The sequence below is a fragment of the Triticum aestivum genome, chromosome 7B (genome assembly GCF_018294505.1).
Source record: "Triticum aestivum cultivar Chinese Spring chromosome 7B, IWGSC CS RefSeq v2.1, whole genome shotgun sequence".
In the NCBI taxonomy this organism is placed as follows: domain Eukaryota; kingdom Viridiplantae; phylum Streptophyta; class Magnoliopsida; order Poales; family Poaceae; genus Triticum; species Triticum aestivum.
In genome coordinates this window covers 112,751,279-112,766,442 of record NC_057813.1, presented here as the reverse complement: position 1 = coordinate 112,766,442, position 15,164 = coordinate 112,751,279, and positions in this window count along the sequence as shown.

The window sequence follows — 15,164 nt, the reverse complement described above, 5'->3', positions numbered from 1 at the left end:
TATATTGCAGGATGGCAGGCACACCATCATCACCAACTCTGTTTTTTATAAGAGTGTATTTTAAGTGTATTTTATAAGAGTGTAGATGTAGAGTAGATACAAGCCGACAGGTAGGCACCATGGTAGTGAGATAATGTGATGCAACACTAGAGGTGCCACGTGGAGCGTTTAACTGGTCAACTGGTCATGTCTTGAGCAAATACAGAGTTGTACAGTGAGCCCGTGACTGTATAATAACCACTAAACGTAAATGGTGACCGTAATGATCGTCATTGTATATATCGCGAGAGAAAGATCAAACATGCGTGAATGTGCAGGGGGGTTACATTTAGAGGACCTGGAAATAGTTTGTGTGCATACGTGAAAGGGGCGTACAGGGGGGTATGCGATGGAGAGAGATATGCTCTTCGTTTCTCTTTATTATGACTAACTTTGTATATAGTATAAAAATATACAAATTCACAGTGCGGAATAAATATCATTGTGGGCACCATGCAATGCAAATTAGCGTTCGTACTCCTCCATATGACTCTGTAATGTTGTATATACGTAGAAACTCTAAAATAATTTTTTTGCCACACTTTATTCAAAAGGAATGTTGTATGCGAAATAAACGTGAAGAAGGGCCTTTTTAGATCAATGGGGTACGTGATGTAACATGTGTGAATGTGTAGTCGATGCATTTGGCGGGGCCTAGAGAGGTATGTGTGTGTATTACGTATTCGAGAGAGGCATGGATAGAGGGGCCGGCGGGGGGGGGGGGAGAGATAGCACGAGAAATGAGAGTGGTCTACAGAGAGAGAGACGAATATCACGTCACGACGAGAGATTCCCTTCCCTTGAGTGTGTATATGCAAGGGAGGAGGGGATAGAGGCACCAGGAGAAATGTTTTGTGTGTGTGGTGTTTGTGTTGGTATGTGTGGGTGTGAGAAGATAATGAGACATGGGGGCAGAGGGTGTGTCACCGCGTGAGGTCCGGTGGGTCGAGGTGAGGCCCTTCGTTCGGTTCCGTCCTGCGCCACATTGGTCGGCCCGTGACGCATTTAGGAAGACCCATGGATGACAGGTCGTACAAGACAAAGATAGCAGAATTGTGAAGGACTCTGTGTCCACTGACAAAGCCGGCTAGGATTTGTAACCCTAGGTTCTCGTACTAAGGTAACCCCTTTATCTCTTATATTACTATTCATCCAACCTAACTTTAAGGGGCATCCTACAGAATGCTCTGCTAGAATCATACTCGTCGATTAGGAAGAGAGGTGTGAGACAATGCGTGAGAGACAGGCCTAAAGATAATGTGCGTACATGAGACACATAGGCAGGTCCATGTATATAGAAAGGGTCGATGGGGATTGTGCGTGTGTATGCTTGCGATAGGAAGAGTGCTTGTGATAAAGGTTGTTGAAAATAGTTGTAAATGGTTACGAGAGGGAGGGAGGGTTATATCTAGAGCATGTGTGCGAGAAAGACACCTCGAGAGAGAGTGTGTGAGCATGTGTGAGAGACCACCGATGGAGAGTGAAACTACACGTAAAAGACTGTTGTACACATTGATTAAAGATATAAATTGTTTGCAGATATTAGGAAGGGATCATGATATTTGCAATTCACGTAAGGAGCGGTCATTGATCCATCAGACATCTAGATTCTATCAAATTTGAGCATGTTTATATTATTATTCGACACAATTGATCCACATAGTTAGTATTTTGAACTCCAGACAATGCATCGCTTTAGCAATCGAATATAAATGTGAGTATAGTTCATGTTGTGTGTGTAAAGCACATTATACATATGAAAGTTACACAATGAACATTATAAATAGCTACCTATGAACTAGCATACATTTGAATTCAACTTAAGGTGGTTTAAAAAATCGAATTCAACATGAAGTCCATTCAATTATTTGAATTTGATATCATGGCATTTGTAAATCATACCTAATTTATGGGGGCACCAATCTTTGCTCCGATTTTGTACATAATAGCATATGTAGTCGTGTACAAAATCGATTCAAATTTAGCTCCTCCATTCCAAAATAATCGTAGTTATAGGATTTTCAAGTGTCAAAATTTCAAAAAGAAGCGGATAATTTAATGAGGTTTTCAAACATACAAGGTCAAATATAACGTTGTCTATTTAGGTCAATCCTCATAGTTCAAGAGTACTCTAAACGTGAATGCTTGTGTTTCAAAATTTCGAACGAAGTGCCAAAAGAGCCTCTACTCGCCCGAAACCGCGTGAGACCAATGTTTGGTAGTACAAGGAAATTACTTTTCTAATAACTCTGACTCGTGAAACCTACCGGCCCGACGTCCAAAGGTCTAAACCGGGGTAGGTTTGTAGCTTCATCTAGACGCCACGCAATCGCCTCCGAAAAACATTCATGCACAATAGCCGCCTAAGCACACATGCGCGCGGCCGAAATCGCTCCCGCCCACTATTTGGGACACCTGGGATTACCATCCTACCCCCCGACCCGCACTAGGTCCGAAATTTAAGAGGGGGGCAAAGTTTGTACTTTCCCCAAATTTCAAACAAGCACGTCCCATCTCCTGTTCAAAAAAGCCAAAAACAAGCACGTCCCAGACCGAAACATGGTTCTCCCCCAGTCCCCCCCCCCCCCGCTGTCACGCCCAATATGCGATACTATCCTAAAGAGACTCGAAGGTTCCACAAAGGATAGAACCGCATATTGAAACGCTTTTGCAAGGTGGATATCATTACATCAACATTATATAATAGATGGGGATACATACAAGAGGCATAGAATGCCACACGAGTACAACATCACAATACATAAGATCACCATCTGACTACGGATGAAACACAAACAGAAACTCAAATGACATCCACCCTGCTAACCCAGGCTGCCGACCTGGAACCTATCCCCTGATCGAAGAAGAAGCAGAAGAACTCCAAAACAAGTAACATCGCTCTCGCGTCAAGATCATCGCATAACCTGTACCTGCAACTGTTGTTGTAGTAATCTGTGAGCCATGAGGACTCAGCAATCCCATTACCATGGGTATCAAGACTAGCAAAGCTTAATGGGAAAGGAATGGGGTAAAGTGGTGAGGTTGCAGCAGCGACTAAGCAAATATGGTGGCTAACATACGCAAATAAGAGCGAGAAGAGAGCAAAGGAATGGTCGTCAACTAGTAATGATCAAGAAGTGATCCTGAACTCCTACTTACGTCAAACATAACCCAAAACTGTGTTCACTTCCCGGACTCCGCCGAAAAGAGACCATCACGGCTACACACGCGGTTGATGCATTTTAATTCGGATCTGGTGTCAAGTTATCTACAACCGGACATTAACAAATTCCCATCTGCCCATAACCGCGGGCACGGCTTTCAAAAGTTTATACCCTGCAGGGGTGTCCCAACTTAGCCCATGATAAGCCCGCGCGATCAACGAAGGATATTCCTTCTCCCAGGAAGACCCGATCAGACTCGGAATCCCGATTACAAGACATTTCGACAATGGTAAAACAAGACCAGCAAGACCACCTGCTGTGCCGACAAATCCTGATAGGAGCTGCACATATCTCGTTCTCAGGGCAACACCGGATGAGACTAGCTACAAGTAAAACCAGACTTCGAGTTTCCCCGAGGTGGCCCCGCAATCTACTCAGTACGAACCAACACTCGAAGGAGCACTGGCCCGGGGGGGTTAAAATAAAGATGACCCTTGAGTCTGCAGAACCCAAGGGAAAAAGGCTTAGGTGGCAAATGTTAAAACCAAGGTTGGGCCTTGCTGGAGGAGTTTTATTCAAAGCAAACTGTCAAGGGGGTCCCATAAATCACCCAACCGTGTAAGGAACGCAAAATCAAGGAACATAACACCGGTATGACGGAAACTAGGGCGGCAAGAGTGGAGCAAAACACCAGGCATAAGGCCGAGTCTTCCACCCTTTACCAAGTATATAGATGCATTAATTAAATAAGAGATATTGTGATATCCCAAAATAATCCTGTCCATCATGGAGCAATCTTCAACTTCACCTGCAACTAACAACGCTATAAGAGGGGCTGAGCCAAAGCGGTAACATAGCCAAACAACGGTTTGCTAGGAAGGGTGAAAAGGTTAGAGGCTGACATGGCAATTTGGGAGGGTTGATGAACAAGTGACAGGTAGCGCAGCATAGCAATAGAACGAAGCAACTAGCAAGCAAAGATAGAAGTGATATCGAGGGTAATGGTCATCTTGCCTAAAATCCCGCAAGGAAGAAGAACGAGTCCATGAAGAAGACAAATGAACATAGTCGAACGAATCCTCACAACTCCGGAACGAAACCAAAGCTACCAAGAGAAGCAAACCGGAAGGAAGCAAACAACATGGTAAACACACAAGCATAATCATGGCATGATGCACAATCAAGTATGATGCATGTCCGGTTTAAAGAGGCATGGTATGGCAAGGTGAAGCAAACAACACTATAATTTAAGTGGAGCTCAATATGCAACGAATTGCATATTGACGAAACACCACATCGAGTTATTTAGTTCACTCTCGTTTAGGTACACAACAATATTAAATGTTGTTACACATGGCAAGAGGTGAAGCATAATTAAACTAACTATTTAGGCAAGTTTAAAAGAGGCCAGAAATAACAAATAACAATTCCGGGAAATCCCCATATGTCATTTAGCAATTTAATGCAAACACAATTTTATACATTTTAAATGTTGTTATCATGATGCGGATGACATATGCAAGTTTATGCAATTTTATGAAAACATTAACATGAGCATGATACGAGGCATTTGTCGCCATGGCAGAAGGAAAAAGGTGCCACGGCGGTGAAACGGAAATGGTGCCACGACAACATTCCGGTCCCGGTAACTCATGGAGGTACCGGTGCAAAAGGAAGTGTGACGTGAGTGAGTCATGCAAGATGGTGGGGTGATCCCGGATTACCGGGTTCCCACGGGTCGACGGCATGGCAAACGAGGAGGAACTTGCAATGACAATTCGGATACGGTGCAACATGAGCATCTCATACAACACATGCATTTGATCACGATCGGTCATCTCGGTGGTTATACCTTTGAAGCATGCATTTTCGGGGTAGATCGAGTTCGGTACGATGTAGAGGAAGTAGTCGTTCTCGTGACGATAGTGGAAGTAGTGGTTCACGGACATCGTGGAAGTAGTGGTACATGTTGTCTTGTCGAATCAATGGCGGCGGTAGTTGTACACTTGACGGTCTTCGGCGACGGTAGTGGTACATCTTGCAGTGGAACTTGGGCGTAGTGGTACATGTTTCATAGAGGAACTTGACGCCCACGGGTTCGACGGTAGAGGTACTTGACGCATCACCGGGTGTAGTCGTACATGAGGGTCTTGACGAATCTGAAGGGGTACTTGACGGGTCCGGTCTTGGCGATTCAGGTTTCTGTAGTGTCCTGATACTTGACGCTTGGGATTGATTTCAGGGTTGCATGCGTCCACGGCAACACAGCACAGATGCAAAGAGGCAACGACTTGGCACAGTTCCGGTGGTCGAACAAGGCAGGGGCAGCTCAGTCACGCGCGCTGCGGGCTGCAGAGGACGAAGCAGAGGAACAGCAGCGCGAGGGAAGGCAGCGACGCAGGCGAGGAGCAGAGGAGATCCGAACCAGATCGGGGCCCGGCGCGAAGTTGAATGCATCTTGACGAACCAAAGGAGGCGGCGGCCCTGGCTCCTGCAGGAGGTGGGCGACTGCAAGGCGACGAGGAGAAGGCAGAGGGCGGCACCGGAACATGGCAGCAGCTTGGCCAGGGGACGACGAAGGCAGCGGCGGTCTTGGCGTCGAGCATGGGTCGAAGGCCAACAAGGGATGAAGTGGACGCTGTTGTTACATGCCAGGAGGCGAAGCAAGGCGATGACGAGCTCGAGGCGGCGCTAGGAGGACGGCGATGAGGCGGACCAGGCCGGTGGACCAGGAGGATTGCCGGGGAAGATCCGGGCGCGACATCGGTGAGAGGGTGCAACTGTTGTTGCTGCTGCCGACGGCGAGGTAGAGGGGGTTTGGACACTGGTGGATGGGTGGCAGAGCAGAGGAGAGGGAGATGAGCGAGAGGAAGGAGATGGGATCGAGAGGAGTCGAGGCAGGAGGCGGCGGAAGGGAACGAGGAGGAGGGATCGAGAGATGGGTATCGGGCTCTCTGGAGGCTAGGGTTAGGAGGGTTAGGTGGGCCTAGATGGCATGCTGGGTTGCTGGGCTCTCTTCTCCCTCTCTCTTATTCTTATTTCCTTTAGCAGAAAACAAATTAGAGAGAAGAAAAAGAAAGAGAGGGTTAAGGAAAGAATTTGCGCACGGGGGTAATTTTCTCGGACTCGCAAAAATGCGCTGGTTCCAAGGAAATAGAAATGGCCAAGATCGAACGATAAGAATTCAAACTCATTTGAATTTAATTCAAATGGGTTTGAACTAGGACGAGGTTTTTTAGGAGTATCCAAAATGTTGAGAATTTTGGAGGAGCCTGATAAATGGAGAAAGAAATATTGGCAAGGTTAGAGAGTCAAAACTTGAAGAAGAAAAGGCCAAGGGATTTAATATGCAAGTGGGTTCATGGGTGATTCCAAAACAATGGAATATTATATAATATCTCCCTAAATACCGGGAGGGTATGTTTTAAAGAGAACCCACCATGTGAGTTTCCTCAATTTAAATGGATCGAAGATCCATACGGTTTATTTAGTTGAGTTGGAAAGATTAAAGACATAATGACATGATGCCATGCACATGATGCAATGAAGAATGCAACAAGCAAAAACAAATCACACAACGAATCTCGGAAACCCTGGAAGGCATCTGAAGCTCCGGTCTTGGGGCGTCACAACACTCCACCACTACAAGAGGATCTCGTCCCGAGATCTAGGATGGCACCGGAGAGGAACGGAAGAGAAAGAGGTAAGACAAAGTTGCTTCTTTGACAAACGAGTGAAACCAATGAACCTTGAGAGGTTGAAAAGTTGAAAGAAAGAACACAAGGGAGTTGAACACAATTGAGAGCATTGCAGTAGAAAAGAGAAACAAGGAACACCATGTTAACGTTGGAGGTTGCAAAGCTGTGAAAGACGAGCACAATGAACAAGAAGGAATTGAAACCACTCTGGTTGAAACGAGATAAGAATGAATAAGAATGATATAATTTTGGTAGCACTCCGACTGAAAATGGAAGGAATTGAACATGAACTTGAGAAGATGGGATGATACTTGATGAAATCAACAACACACTGCCTCCGGAACTATTGAAAGAATGGCACAAGGGGTAAGAAGGATTTCAAACAGCACTCGGGTTGAAAAGAGAGGAAAAACTTGATAAGATGAAAGAACTTGAATGAGAACACAACACTCCGGTTAAACGGATAAGTAAGGAAAAGAACATGATATTGACAAAACGAGATGATGGGTCAACGAGAGCAACCTCACAAAGCCTTCAAGAATGAATAGAAGATAGGTCATTGGAATAACAGAATGAAGAAGAAAATGCCAACTTCTGCCACAAATGAGATTGGAAAGCACCCTTCCAAGAAGGTTACAACGAAGTTGTTGGAAAACCAACAACGTAACGAATAAGCTTGTAGTGGGCATATGGAAAACTTCTCAAAATTGAGGCGAAATTCTGCCACTATGAAAACAAATAATATAATTGATAACACCGACGAGATGAAAAAAACTTCTTCCAGCAAGATGATAGAGAGATAACTTGGACCATTGATAATCACCACAATAGCAACATTCCTTAGGGAAGGCTTTAGGTGAAATATGACACAAGATAACTCCAACGAAGAGATTAATGGATTTAAAATACCTCATTCTTGACAACATGTGAATCGCAAAACATGAATGAAAATTGTCAAGAATGATATAACACCATCTCAAAAGATAGGGTAGAAGGAATTGCACTTTGGAATGCAAGATGAAGAATACTTGAGCACCTCCAAAAGATCTTGAAGAACACTTCGAGAATGAGTGAAATCTTTAGCGAACCACCATGTAGAGCCTCCATGAAGAACTCCGGTAATAAAAGGATGATAGAAAGAAAGAGAAGTTGAAAACACAAGGTGAAGCTTTGCGATGATTTAGAAGGAGCTTCATGATGATATAACCGAGAGAACTTGGAACTCCAGAAAGAAAAGATGAACATCTTAGAACCGAGAATTTATTCCTCATGAACAAACTCCGAAGGAAGGGATTAATCACTTGGATGAAACAAGAATAAGAATTATGTTATGTGTATTCTTCACCAATTTAGATTGGTGAGAAGCATTGGATTTGCATACTGCTTATTCGCGTATAAAGGATTAAGAGAGATATATCATAAACCTGAGAAGGTCTTCAACAACCACCGGTAGGATTGAAACAACAAAAGAACGAATGAATTGATACGATAACGAAGGAAGAGAAATCTTGAACGAACCACCGAAAGAATTGAAAATGAACATAGCAAAGCCACAATTCACCGGGAAGAATTGGAAAACAAATGAAGATACTTGAGGGGATTTAGATACATGAGAACGAAGAGATCATGAACTGATTAGAGGGTATTTGAATGATGCACCAATAAGATTTGGAGAACGATAGCTACACGCTGAGAATGAAGAATTATGACATGATGGCCTTCGGAGGAAAGAAATAGAAACAACTCATGAAATGCTCCGGATGGGTGAAAAGAATTCTCACAATCGAAAGCAATTATGAGAGGATGGCATCACGCTAGAACCATGAATCTTGAAGAGAATGGAGCAAGATTTAAGAAAAATCCTTCTTCGTCAGTCTTTAAATGTTGAGAATGATGATGAGAACCACCAAAATTGTTGAGGCACTCCGGAATGAAGAATGGAAAGTTTGAACCAACGATCAAAAGAATTTGAAAGCGATCTTGAAGAAGACATCTGACTGGTGAAAATTCATTCTTACGTCAAACTTGGAAATGAATTTGAGAATCGCTCCTGATAATTAGAAGAGTCAGGTAAGATCCTAGGAAAAGACATGTGGGTTAGGTCCCACTCAAAATAAACACCGTTGAAATGATTGCTTGAAATAGAGATTGCACCGGTAGAATTAAATAGCTTGAATAAGAGAAAAACCTTGAAGTAACTCGAGCGGATTAAGAATGGAAACATGATTCTTCTGAGATATCTTCAACACTCCGGGTATAAACTGAGAGAGGTAAATAAATAAGAGAGCCTTGGATAAGAAATTCACATGGGAAGATATGTGAAACAAAAGGAAGAGATATGATCAACACTGAAGCTTGAAATTAATCCACCGGAGAAGAAAAGAGACGAAGAATAATAAACTTGAAGCTCCCTTAGTATCTTCTTGAGAATCACCGGATAAGAATATTGATTGAAAAGAGTGAAGAGACTTCACATGAATAAAAGGATACATGATTAAGAAATCTGAGTCCTTGAAGAAAAAGGGTGGGAGGGCGGGAAAACAAAGGCAACTTGGGGCAGATGGAATGAATACCGTTGAACAAAACTTAGAATTGATCTTGCGGATGTTGAAAATGATCTGATCCACTTGAAGAGAAGCACACCGGTTGGAAAAGAGTTGACATGACAACCTCGGTGATCAAGAAGGATTAGTGCTCCCATAGAAATATGAGAACACCGCTTGAAAGGTATGGAATCAACACTTGACTTTGAAGCAACTCGAATACCACAAATAAAACAAAACAAAGGATTTGGCTTGCAGAATAAGCCGGAACAAATACATATGATAGAGATTTACCCAATCCCATATCAGGCATTTGTCGGAAAGATATTCTAGGAGCTACTTGAATTCCCACCTATAAACTCCCGAAACTTTCTAGTTATGCAATCTGGTGTTGGGGATACAGGGGAAGCAATATATCTCACCCAAACTAACAATACCTACATCCAAGTTGTATCCATCCGTCAACACATAACCAAGAAACCTTCGGAAACCGTGTACCTCAACCTTCAAAAAGCATCCGTTATACGAGTTATGGCAATACTCCCGAACTCCCGCCCCAGTACTGGGTGGCGTCGAGGTTATCTCACCAACAACTGCATAAAAGAGATTTTTGATGTCGGCAAAACTCAGGTATTCTAGAACTGCAACGATAAAATTATGACGACAACACCTCGGAGCTCAACTCCCCGGGACACTGCCACAACCCCTAAATGTCAGGAGGCACCAAGAACAATGTTCTCGTCATAAGAATATCGGAACGATCCCAAGATACCCGCGTGATCCTAAAAAAATAGTGAAATTTGAGGAGAGGAAAGTCAAAACATCTACGTCAGGAGACCTCACCAGAGCGACGAAGGGACTAAGGAGTAAAAAGAATCCTACTCTCCGATATATATAATCCTAAGACTCAAAACATTTTTGTTCTAGACTCAACAACGCCAACGATTCGATCAAGCAGGGGGCTCCTAAGTAGGGGATGGCTCTGATTACCAACTTATCACGCCCAATATGCGATATTATCCTAAAGAGACTAGAAGGTCCCACCAAGGATAGAACCGCATATTGAAATGCTTTTGCAAGGTGGATATCATTACATCAACATTACATAATAGATGGGGATACATACAAGAGGCATAGAATGCCACACGAATACAACATCACAATACATTAGATCACCATCCGACTACGGATGAAACACAGACAAAAACTCAAACGACATCCACCCTGCTAGCCCAGGCTGCCGACCTGGAACCTATCCCCTGATCGAAGAAGAAGCAGAAGAAGAACTCCAAAACAAGTAACATCACTCTCGCGTCAAGATCATCGCATAACCTGTACCTGCAACTGTTGTTGTAGTAATCTGTGAGCCACGAGGACTCAGCAATCCCATTACCATGGGTATCAAGACTAGCAAAGCTTAATGGGAAAGGAATGGGGTAAAGTGGTGAGGTTGCAGCAGCGACTAAGCAAATATGGTGGCTAACATACGCAAATAAGAGCGAGAAGAGAGCAAAGGAACAATTGTCAACTAGTAATGATCAAGAAGTGATCCTGAACTCCTACTTACGTCAAACATAACCCAAAACCGTGTTCACTTCCCGGACTCCGCCGAAAAGAGACCATCACGGCTACAAACGCGATTGATGCATTTTAATTCGGATCTGGTGTCGAGTTATCTACAACCGGACAATAACAAATTCCCATCTGCCCATAACCGCGGGCACGGCTTTCGAAAGTTTATACCCTGCAGGGGTGTCCCAACTTAGCCCATGATAAGCCCTCGCGATCAATGAAGGATATTCCTTCTCCCAGGAAGACCCGATCAGACTCGGAATCCCGATTACAAGACATTTCGACAATGGTAAAACAAGACCAGCAAGACCACCCGCTGTGCCGACAAATCCCGATAGGAGCTGCACATATCTCGTTCTCAGGGCAACACCGGATGAGACTAGCTACGAGTAAAACCAGATTTCGAGTTTCCCCGAGGTGGCCCCGCAGTCTACTCAGTTCGAACCAACACTCGAAGGAGCACTGGCCCGGGGGGGTTAAAATAAAGATGACCCTTGAGTCTGCAGAACCCAAGGGAAAAAGGCTTAGGTGGCAAATGTTAAAACCAAGGTTGGGCCTTGCTGGAGGAGTTTTATTCAAAGCGAACTGTCAAGGGGGTCCCATAAATCACCCAACCGTGTAAGGAACGCAAAATCAAGGAACATAACACCGGTATGACGGAAACTTGGGCGGCAAGAGTGGAACAAAACACCAGGCATAAGGCCGAGTCTTCCACCCTTTACCAAGTATATAGATGCATTAATTAAATAAGAGATATTGTGATATCCAAAAATAATCCTGTCCATCATGGAGCAATCTTCAACTTCACATGCAACTAACAACGCTATAAGAGGGGCTGAGCCAAAGTGGTAATATAGCCAAACAACGGTTTGCTAGGAAGGGTGAAAAGGTTAGAGGCTGACATGGCAATTTGGGAGGCTTGATGAACAAGTGACAGGTAGCGCAGCATAGCAATAGAACGAAGCAACTAGCAAGCAAAGATAGAAGTGATATTGAGGGTAACGGTCATCTTGCCTAAAATCCCGCAAGGAAGAAGAACGAGTCCATGAAGAAGACAAACGAACGTAGTCGAACGAATCCTCACAACTCCGGAACGAAACCGAAGCTACCAAGAGAAGCAAACCGGAAAGAAGCAAACAACATGGTAAACACACAAGCATAATCATGGCATGATGCATAATCAAGTATGATGCATGTCCGGTTTAAAGAGGCATGGTATGGCAAGGTAAAGCAAACAACACTACAATTTAAGTGGAGCTCAATATGCAACGAGTTGCATATTGACGAAACACCACATCGAGTTATTTAGTTCACTCTCGTTTAGGTACACAACAATATTAAATGTTGTTACACATGGCAAGAGGTGAAGCATAATTAAACTAACTATTTGGGCAAGTTTAAAAGAGGTCGGAAATAACAAATAACAATTCTAGAAAATCCCCATATGTCATTTAGCAATTTAATGCAAACACAATTTTAAACATTTTAAATGTTGTTATCATGATGCGGATGACATATGCAAGTTTATGCAATTTTATGAAAACATTAACATGAGCATGATACGAGGCATTTGTCGCCATGGCGGAAGGAAAAAGGTGCCACGGCGGTGAAACGGAAATGGTGCCACGGCAACATTCCGGTCCCGGTAACTCATGGAGGTACCGGTGCAAAAGGAAGTGTGACGTGAGTGAGTCATGCAAGATGGTGGGGTGATCCCGGATTACCGGGTTCCCACGGGTCGACGGCATGGCAAACGAGGAGGAACTTGCAATGACAATTCGTACACGGTGCAACATGAGCATCTCATACAACACATGCATTTGATCACGATCGGTCATCTCGGTGGTTATACCTTTGAAGCATGCGTTTTCGGGGCGGATCGAGTTCGGTATGATGTAGAGGAAGTAGTCGTTCTCGTGACGGTAGTGGAAGTAGTGGTTCACGGACGTCGTGGAAGTAGTGGTACACGTTGTCTTGTCGAATCAACGGCGGCGGTAGTTGTACACTTGACGGTCTTCGGCGACGGTAGTGGTACATCTTGCAGTGGAACTTGGGCGTAGTGGTACATGTTTCATAGAGGAACTTGATGCCCACGGGGTCGACGGTAGAGGTACTTGACGCATCACCGGGTGTAGTCGTACATGAGGGTCTTAACGAATCCGAAGGGGTACTTGACGGGTCCGGTCTTGGCGATTCAGGTTTCTGTAGTGTCCTGATACTTGACGCTTGGGATTGATTTCAGGGTTGCATGCGTCCACGGCAACACAGCGCAGATGCAAAGAGGCAACGACTTGGCGCGGTTCCGGTGGTCGAACAAGGCAGGGCCAGCTCGGTCACGCGTGCTGCAGGCGACAGAGGACGAAGCAGAGGAGCAGCAGCGTGAGGGAAGGCAGCGACGCAGGCGAGGAGCAGAGGAGATCCGAACCAGATCGGGGCCCGGCACGAAGTTGAACGCATCTTGACGAACCAAAGGAGGCGGCGGCCCTGGCTCCTGCAGGAGGTGGGCGACTGCAAGGCAACGAGGAGAAGGCAGAGGGCGGCGCCGGAACATGGCAGCAGCTTGGCCAGGGGACGACGGAGGCAGCGGCGGTCTTGGCATCGAGCATGGGTCGAAGGCCAACGTGGGACGAAGTGGACGCTGTTGTTACATGCCAGGAGGCGAAGCAAGGCGATGACGAGCTCGAGGCGGCGCTAGGAGGACGGCGACGAGGCGGACCAGGCCGGCGAAGCAGGAGGATTGCCGGGGAAGATCCGGGCACGGCATCGGTGAGAGGGTGCAGCAGTTGCTGCTGCTGCCGGCGGCGAGGTCGAGGGGGTTTGGACACTGGTGGATGGGTGGCGGAGCAGAGGAGAGGGAGACGAGTGAGAGGAAGGAGATGGGATCGAGAGGAGTCGAGGCAGGAGGCGGCGGAAGGGAACGAGGAGGAGGGATCGAGAGATGGGGATCGGGCTCTCTAGCGGCTAGGGTTAGGAGGGTTAGGTGGGCCTAGATGGCCTGCTGGGTTGCTGGGCTCTCTTCTCCCTCTCTCTTATTCTTATTTCCTTTAGCAGAAAACAAATTAGAGAGAAGAAAAAGAAAGAGAGGGTTAAGGAAAGAATTTGCGCACGGGGGTAATTTTCCCGGACTTGCAAAAATGCGCTGGTTCCAAGGAAATAGAAATGGCCAAGATCGAACGATAAGAATTCAAACTCATTTGAATTTAATTCAAATGGGTTTGAACTAGGACGAGGTTTTTTAGGAGTATCCAAAATGTTGAGAATTTTGGAGGAGCCTGATAAATGGAGAAAGAATTATTGGCAAGGTTAGAGAGTCAAAACTTGAAGAAGAAAAGGCCAGGGGATTTAATATGCAAGTGGGTTCATGAGTGATTCCAAAACAATGGAATATTATATAATATCACCCTAAATATCGGGAGGGTATGTTTTAAAGAGAACCCACCATGTGAGTTTCCTCAATTTAAATGGATCGAAGATCCATACGGTTTATTTAGTTGAGTTGGAAAGATTAAAGACATAATGACATGATGCCATCCACATGATGCAATGAAGAATGCAACAAGCAAAAACAAATCACACAACGAATCTCGAAAACCCTGGAAGGCATCTGAAGCTCCGGTCTTGGGGCGTCACACCTACCCACCTGTCCGATTCCCCATTCGTACTCCGTGGGCGCCAAAACTACCTCTCCACCAGCTGCAAAACCCCGGCGTCCTCTGTCCTCCACCCCATCCCACCCATCAACCGCTGCCCTCCTCCATCACGCCAGAGCCGATACCCCGATGTCGGCGTCCACCACAACCTCAACCGCAACACCCTCCATGGCTAGTAGTTGAAGCCGAGGCTGAGCAGTCCGTACCCGAGCCAGTTCAACCACGATGTCCTGCGCCTCACCGCTGCCGCTCCAACTTTGCCACCGTCCACCGCACCGGAGTTGTTCCTGCTACGCCGTCCTTCACCGCCTTGGATCTGCTTCCCCTCCGCTGATATACGGCCATGGCAACATAGTCAACAATATGGCCATGGGTTTGTCCAAGGAACCACGGCTCTCCAAAACATTGGTTCCCCCGGGAAAAACAAGAAGATCGCCGCGACATATCGACACCACACTGGCAACCGATACGGGTACTCCTCTTCCCTTATTCGTGCAA